This window comes from Halyomorpha halys, unplaced genomic scaffold (genome assembly GCF_000696795.3).
Source record: "Halyomorpha halys isolate HHAL.00 unplaced genomic scaffold, Hhal_1.1 Scaffold863.1, whole genome shotgun sequence".
Taxonomy (NCBI): Eukaryota; Metazoa; Arthropoda; class Insecta; order Hemiptera; family Pentatomidae; genus Halyomorpha; species Halyomorpha halys.
This window is the reverse complement of record NW_027105160.1, coordinates 300,799-308,748: the sequence shown is the minus strand read 5'-3', so window position 1 is coordinate 308,748 and position 7,950 is coordinate 300,799.

Below are 7,950 nucleotides of genomic sequence, written 5' to 3'. Positions count from 1 at the left end.
CCGCAACGGTCTATATCTTAGAAAATAAATGATATTTTCACAATATTGGCTTTTAAAACCAGATTCTCTCATAAAGATTTTTATTTTACAAGATTTTCGTGCGTCATATTTCAAGATTAAGATATACTTCATTACAGTGCTACGAATGGATAGTTTCTCTACAGGCGTGTATCACTCCATTTTAACTGAGATCAAATTTACTAAATGTATTATAATGTACTATTGTAAATAGCAATAAATAATAATAATAAGATATACATTGGCTTTAGAATTTTGAAAATTTACTCAACATTTGAGATCATTATAATTTCTATTGCAAATGTTCTTACCAATTTTTAAAACTGTTATTTATCACATTCTTAGATATCTTTTTAAAGTCCAATCGGCATCGGACACGAATGGATCTCAGTGGAAATCATTGAAGAAGTTCTGAAAATTTACTCATTTATTTTTTTAGGTGTGCGAATTTCAGGTTTTTGGCCCCCGATGGTAACCCGAAATATTATAAAAGTTTCGAAAAAGCTTAAAAAATTATCAATATAAATATATATGAACGATTGACCGTAAGTTAATACGATAGAGAAGGCCATTAATAGTCAATATTTACCGCAGCCCTGACCAAACCTTCAAATTAAAAATTAAAATTCGTTAGCATGAAAATATAATTTTTTTTAACATAAACTTATGTTATAAACTAAATTAACCATTCTTTACATCTTTTACTCTATATTTCTTTTGTTCATAGCGTTGCTTAGAAGCAACCACTCTTGGTTAAATAAAGTTACTCAAATATGTAAATATAAGTGAGGACTAAGAAAGGATTTTGGTAGAAAGTTATGAAAATTTGCTAATTAATGTTTTATAAATTTCTTAATGGAGCTCAGGAGGTTAATTAATTTAAGAAAATAAATAAGAGTATAGTTCTGAATAATAAAGAAAAACAAAAAATTAGTTGCAAGCAATGAAAAAAAGTTAAAAGTTAGTAGATAACAGAAAATTTATATTAAAATATTATACAGTTCCCCAATACTTGTGAAGTACAATTTCGGGTTTCGAACGGCATATGTAGATAGAGGGAAATACAGCCGTTCGAATACTGTGACGTCCAGACACTGCCTACTCTTCGATGTCTAGATATAGAAGATCCAGATATCCGAGAAGTAGCCTCTGTGAACTCAAATGCACCTCTGCTGGATAGTACCTAATTTTCTTACAACACTACAACGTAAAGAATAGAACAGGGGAGTGATATAACCCTACTCTTCTTCAAAGTAAAAGTAATGCCAAAAAGGCCAAGTCCATGGTGCTTAAGTATACATTAAGGTAAATGGGAATGTATTGCGTTGTGTGTGTATGGGCCATCTATAGCTGAGGGGGTTGAGACGTAGGTCTTTGCAACCTCGGAACGGTTCGGATCCGGCCCGGGGGTTGACATTTATTTCGATAGCGGTAGCACGAATAGAAAACTTTATATCCACTATGGTTAGAATAGGTAGAATGGTAGACTGTAGATACTATAGGTACTCTCCCCGTTTGTCCAGGAAGACGATGAGGAGGAGGAAAAAAAAATGTCCGCCATTCTGATCTGTCAGTGAATGTCTAATATTATTCCCTCATTCCTTTGCCACGCGCCTGGTCTCCAGGCTTTTTGGCTTCACTTTTCCTGACAGCTTACGCCTTCCATGATCTCCTCCCCCCAAAGAATAGAATGAAGTGAAGACATGTTTTTAGAAATCCTTTTGTTGCCAACAGAACGCTATCTTTTTTAACTTAAGTTTATAGACTTCGTTTATTCGTTTATTTCATATTTTTGGGAATCGATATCTTGTAAAAATAACAAAAGAATGAATGCTATTTATATAGTGAATGAATTTAAATACGTTTGTGCGATGATGGTTTATTGAAATATGTTCTCCATGTTATTTACTGAGAGGAAGAGTTAAAAATAAAATATTATTTTGTTAATTTTTATTGAATTAATAATTTTTTCTCACTTATAAGGGGGGGGGCTGCATCTGGATACGCAAATGAAGTTGGCGAAATGAAACGAAACGTAAATATCAGCAATTTATGTTGATGTTCAATTAGCACGGTCTGAGGTGAATCATAATCTGCGGGGATTGCACTCTTGCTCAAGGAGTACTCATACATTTGTATGCCACTTAATGGCAGGATTTTGAGCTGTCATTCAATATGTTTGAGGTACTTCATTAACTGATATTTATGTTTCCTTTTATTTCACCTATCTTTATTTTTCAAAAACATTTACTGACTCCAAAATTTTGTTGAGGTTTATATGACATGGGCAATCAGCCTGCAAATGAAAGACCTTTTTTAAATAATTTGTGACTCGTTAATAATCAAGTTATGTTCAAAAATATTGGTATTACGTGTGAAAGTAACATAGTAATAATGTGAAAACAATTTTTAGAATGTCTCCTAGATAATCCTAAGAGCCAAACGTTGGAGGGTAAAGAAACCTCAGTTGCTCAGAAAATAAATACTCTAATATAGACTTACAATCCAAATATGCGCTTACAATCTCAAGGATCTTTCAATTTCGGTTTTCCCATCGACCGGTTTTCTAGGTAAAATAATATTTATTCCACAGGATTTAGTAATGTCATTGTAGTGATTTCTATGGAGACCCAAATAGCTTTTATCTGAGCACAGATTGAATATCCGAGCCTATATTTGTTCACATATTTTTAGGCTATTGAAGTGGGGAGTGCTATCTCAGATTTCCACTAGTTGTTTACTGCTATTTGAGGGACTCAATGCTTTGTTCAGGAACCTTTCAATAATAAGCCAATTATATAAAAGGAATAAGGGCCGAATGCAAAAAAAAATAGTAATTAAACTAATTAATGTTTTCGTTCCACGTTGCGAGGCTTCATCAGGGCTAAAAAGAAATACAAACAACTAAAATAAAGTTTTTAGTGAAAAGTATATATAAACAAGAATTACAAAAATGTATTAGACAGTTAATGAAAATGGAAATAAAAACAAAAAGAAATATAAAAATATATTAAACACTAAAAGAAGAGAATTTAAGGGATTTTTTTTACTTTATTATATTTATTTATCAATTTTTTTAAATTTCAGTTTTGTATTTTATTCTTATATTTTTACATAATTTCTCCTCCTTTTTAAGTATATTATCATTTAATATGTTCTAATATTTAATTTTACATTATTTTGTTTATTTTGCCTTCAAATGTAACAACGGATCATTAACCACCACTTCCCCTACAACCACTCCTCTATCCTGTTGGTCCCATCCTGCCCATCCAGCTCCTTTTTATGGTTACTTTATTATTTTTTACCCCTATTTTTCCGTCTTTTAGTGTTTACTTTATTTTTATCTATATTTTGTTATTATTTCTGTTTCCATTAACTGCCTAATACATTTTTATAATTCTTATTCCTATTATTACGGTTGTCATGGATAAATAAAGCATTGTTTTGAGAAGGTTACTTTTTTTAGTTTTTGAACACGTTATGATTCAATAGTTTATCAGACCCTGTGTATTTACTTTTGTATTGAAATACCATCATATAAGAAGTGTTATCGTTTATGTTTTGTTTTTCTAAATTTTGGTTTTATACTTTAATGGACGGTGATTAACACTAGTGGGGATTAGTGCAGAGCGTAGCAACTTTTCTTCAGCTTGTCCTGGATAGGAGAGTTGGTAGGGGTCGTCTCCATACTTCTTGGGAAGGTGAGACGGTGGTCGAAAAGAAGAAAACTGACAACCCTGTGTTCCGGCAGGAGTACACCCGAAGACTATGTAATAATAATAAGAATAATACTTTATTTATTCTGGGAAGAGTTCCTTTAGAATAATACAAAGAAATCAATAGATGAGGGCTGAGGAGCCTCAGAAATACTTAAAAAAAAAAATACAAAGAAATATAAACAGTCATAATAAAGAAATAATTATAGGTTACTTTCTCCCTTTTATCAGTTTAAAAAAAATGAAGAAAGAAAAACGAGAAAGAAAAGATGTAAAAATAATTAAGACTGATATACTATTGTTTACCTGCATATTTACAATTATATTAATTTACAATTTTATGGGGTCTGAATGGATATGAAATAATTGAACAGGTGGGATTTAAAGGTAGGGAGGGTATTGGAGCGACGGATGTTGGAAGGGATGGAGTTCCATAAGGATGAGGCTCGGATAATGAACGATCTATCGAAAGCAGCGGTTCGGTGGGCCCTGGTGTATAAATCTGAAGACCGTGAACAGTTATTGCGGGAACGTACAGAGGATTTGAATTGAAGGAGCTCGTAGTTGTATGATGGACGGCGAGATTGGATGACTTGGAAGATGAAGGAAGCAAGGAAATACTTATGAGGGTTGGAAGGATAAAGCTTAAATACACTTCAACTGTGCATAAAAACGGGAAACAGAGGTGTAGTATGTAGGGTTTGTACTACACTTTTTTTTTTTTATTTTATGTTCTTCTTTTGTATAATAGTGTACATTTAGTTAATCAGGTTAAGTTAGGGCATTTAAGTTAACATAAAGTCAATCTATAACTTTTTTTTTATTAGACACTCTGTTTTTTCTTTTCCATTTTGTGTACATATATATTTTTTTAATATCAAACATTTGTTTATATATCCCTGCTTATTCTTTCTTATACATATACACTGCTTTCAACCTGTTAATTTACTTGCTATTACCTGTTGCCTTATTTTTTTTTTTTCACTTAATATTACATTTATTTCACAGGTGGGTAGGGTAGGTATCACCCCCTATGTTTACTGTTTGTCTATATGTAAAGGTATTCGCCAGTGGTCACAGTTCGATAATTGTTTATACAGAGGTATATGATAGTTATATAGTGGGCATATTGGAGTCATCTTTTCGGGGTTTTCGTTATTTCCAAGGAAACAATAAGGTGGGACCTGAAAAAAAATTTATTCTTTATTGTTTTTCTTCTTTTTTCCCCCTTTTGTGATTATATCTTTTATTTTAACTCACTCCCTTCTTCGCTGAGCGTGAGCAAATATAAACAATAAATATATAACTAATGATAAATCAAAATTTGCGGTTATAGTATATACTTTTCACTTTTAACCTTAATTTTGGTTGTTTTTATCTTGTTTAGCCTTAATTAAGCCTTGCAACGTGGGGAGAAAATGTTGGCTAACATTAAAAAGTTTAATAAATATTTGAGTTGTTTTAACCGCACCTAAACGACCTTCCTTTGATATATTACACATTATCAATCAACCATCTTCCAATGAGCTAAATATATTTTTTTAATTAATTAATTAATAAAATTAACTGGTTGTTTCCCCCTTCATAGCCGACAGAACATATACCCGGGATTATACTAAGAGAAGATATAGCCCGTTTGGAAGAAAGGCGGACTGAGCACACGTTGCGGTTATGTTTATGCCTTTATAACCCCACGTCCTCGACGCCATTACACTACATTTGCTTTTACTGCTCGCCACCTTTGATTGGTTGCGCGGATTTCCCTTCAGCCCTCCGGTATAAAATTTTACAGCCGTTCCTATCCAATAAGGCTCGGAAATCGGGGTGGCTGTGGAAAGAGATTGCTCACTCTATGCTACCTCTTAATTCTGGTGGCATTGCTGATGGTTTTTCTTGCGGTTTAATTATACAAGCTTGCATAATGAGAATGACTTAGCCAATAGGCGATCTTCCTGGTGTTATTTTAAGATAATAAACACAGTAATATAATATTAATAATTATTATTATTTATATAAACTAATAAATGGGAGCGCGGTGGCACCGTGGTAAAGCGATCATTTAATACAAGAGCCCTGGCGGCGAAAAATAGCAGTTATCTCACCCCAATTTTTGATTAGTTTAATAAAAACTATAATTACAAGTTAAAATTAATATGTCTGCCAAGTATAGGTTGGGGGAATCAAAAATGGCGGCTGTTTCAAAACAAAACAAAAAAATTAACTTTTCATTCGGAGCTCTATATCTTAAAAAATAGCAACAACACAACAAAACCTAAGAGAAAGTCATATAAAGTAGAGTAAATTTGCTAAAATATAGTTATTTACGTTAAATAGTTCTCTAGATATAGCTTTTTTCATAGAAACATTCCATGAAAATGTTGTATGGAACGTACCGAAAGATCAGTAGTTAGTGAATTTATTTTAAAAAATCTATATTTCAAAAACCATTTGATGTACAGATGTCTATTAGCACTAAACTTAAAGCTAGTTTAATGAGCTATACAGTATGATCGTTACCTTCGTAGATATTGTAGTTTTCAGGAAATTTGCTAAAATAAATTGATTTATAGTTGTTCGATTAAATTTTCATTTGCCAAATTTATATTAATATCTGAATATCATAAAAACTACTACTTCTACGAAGATAAGTGTCATAAACTACTTTTTAGTAAGTCAAATTTTCTTTATTTTGAGTGTTGGCAGACATATGTGTGTCTTACGGGTCTAGAGATATGTTCGCAGCTCCATTTTGGAACAACCACTCTCGGAAGAATATCTGGATAATGAAGAGTGGATAGTGTCTGAACGTCACCGCATGCGAACGGCTGTACATCACCTCTTCTACATCTGCCATTCGAGGCCCGAAATTCTACTTCAGGAGCACCAGAGAACCACTTCTGCACTTGAAAACTGGAGGCGGCTACCTCTCGGGGATATCCGGACATCGAGCTTCGGAATGTTTTACCCGATATTGCTGAATGATCTTGAAAAGCTATAGGAAATCAGTAAAGAGTAAACCAAGCGTTATTACGAGAATCGACCTATAATCCGTGGTACGGTTGATTTTTTTAATAAAGCGTACACTAAGTAGATCAGCTTCCTCATAGCTTATTTTTGACCCACAGAAGTTCTGTCCAGCTTGTGATTGACCGGCATTGGAAGATTGTTATAATTTTTAATCACACTGTCCGGCGTATCAAGAGAATAAAAAAAGCTGAAGATACATCAGGAAGATGAAGGAAGAAACGTAAAGACTAGGAATAACGAATCAGCACTGGACGGAGAAAGATATAAGTAAAGACTAAAGCAAATCAAGGTCCTTGTGGGAAAGAGAAATTCGAAAAAGGGGGTCGCGCGGACAGAAGAAAGAAAAAAAACACGCAGAGATAATGAGGGGAAAAATATTCGTATGGTCTCAAAGGCTGTTCCGTGAAAAAAAAAAAAAGTGTTGACTTGAACTTAACATAGATACCAATTGATTTATTTAAACAAGAAACTGAAAATATTATACATAAAATTATAAATTTTTAATGATGCTTTTTAATAAATTGAATCGTCTGTGGAGATCATTTTTTTTAATCTTAATAAAGGGGCTTCCTAAGTTAACAAATCCGATTGTGTGTTTTAATAAAAATAAATAAGCTAATATTTAATGGAAGCAAAAACATACATAAAGCTCCTAATAAAATAATATTATTTCTATTAAACATGCCCAGACAGCTATAACTTACCCCGATAATAACTCCAGGCATTAAAATATTATTTTTATCTACACTCTTTAAAGGCAAATGTAAAATAAAATTTTATATTTATTATAGCGGGGAGTAATTGGATATTTGATGGTTCATAAAAGCTTCATTGGTTCCGATCTTCATTATTAGAAGAAACAATTTTCATTGGTGATAAAAAAGAAAAAAAAATAGGATGTAAGATTATTGTTCACTGTGATATTAAATAAGGGAATAAAATAGATATATCAATTTCTATGACTCTCTAAATTATATATATTTGTTAGTACACGGCACACACATATATAAATAAATATGTGTGTATATATCTAGGATTGGAGACAGAACAAGAGCCATTTGGAAAAAAAAAAAGTCTGTTACTTCATTCTAATTTATTATTACTTTATGAAAACTGTGTATTATTATTACTGAAGATTGACGAGTCTGTAAAGTATAGTTAGGAGAAATAAAAATGGTAGCAGTTT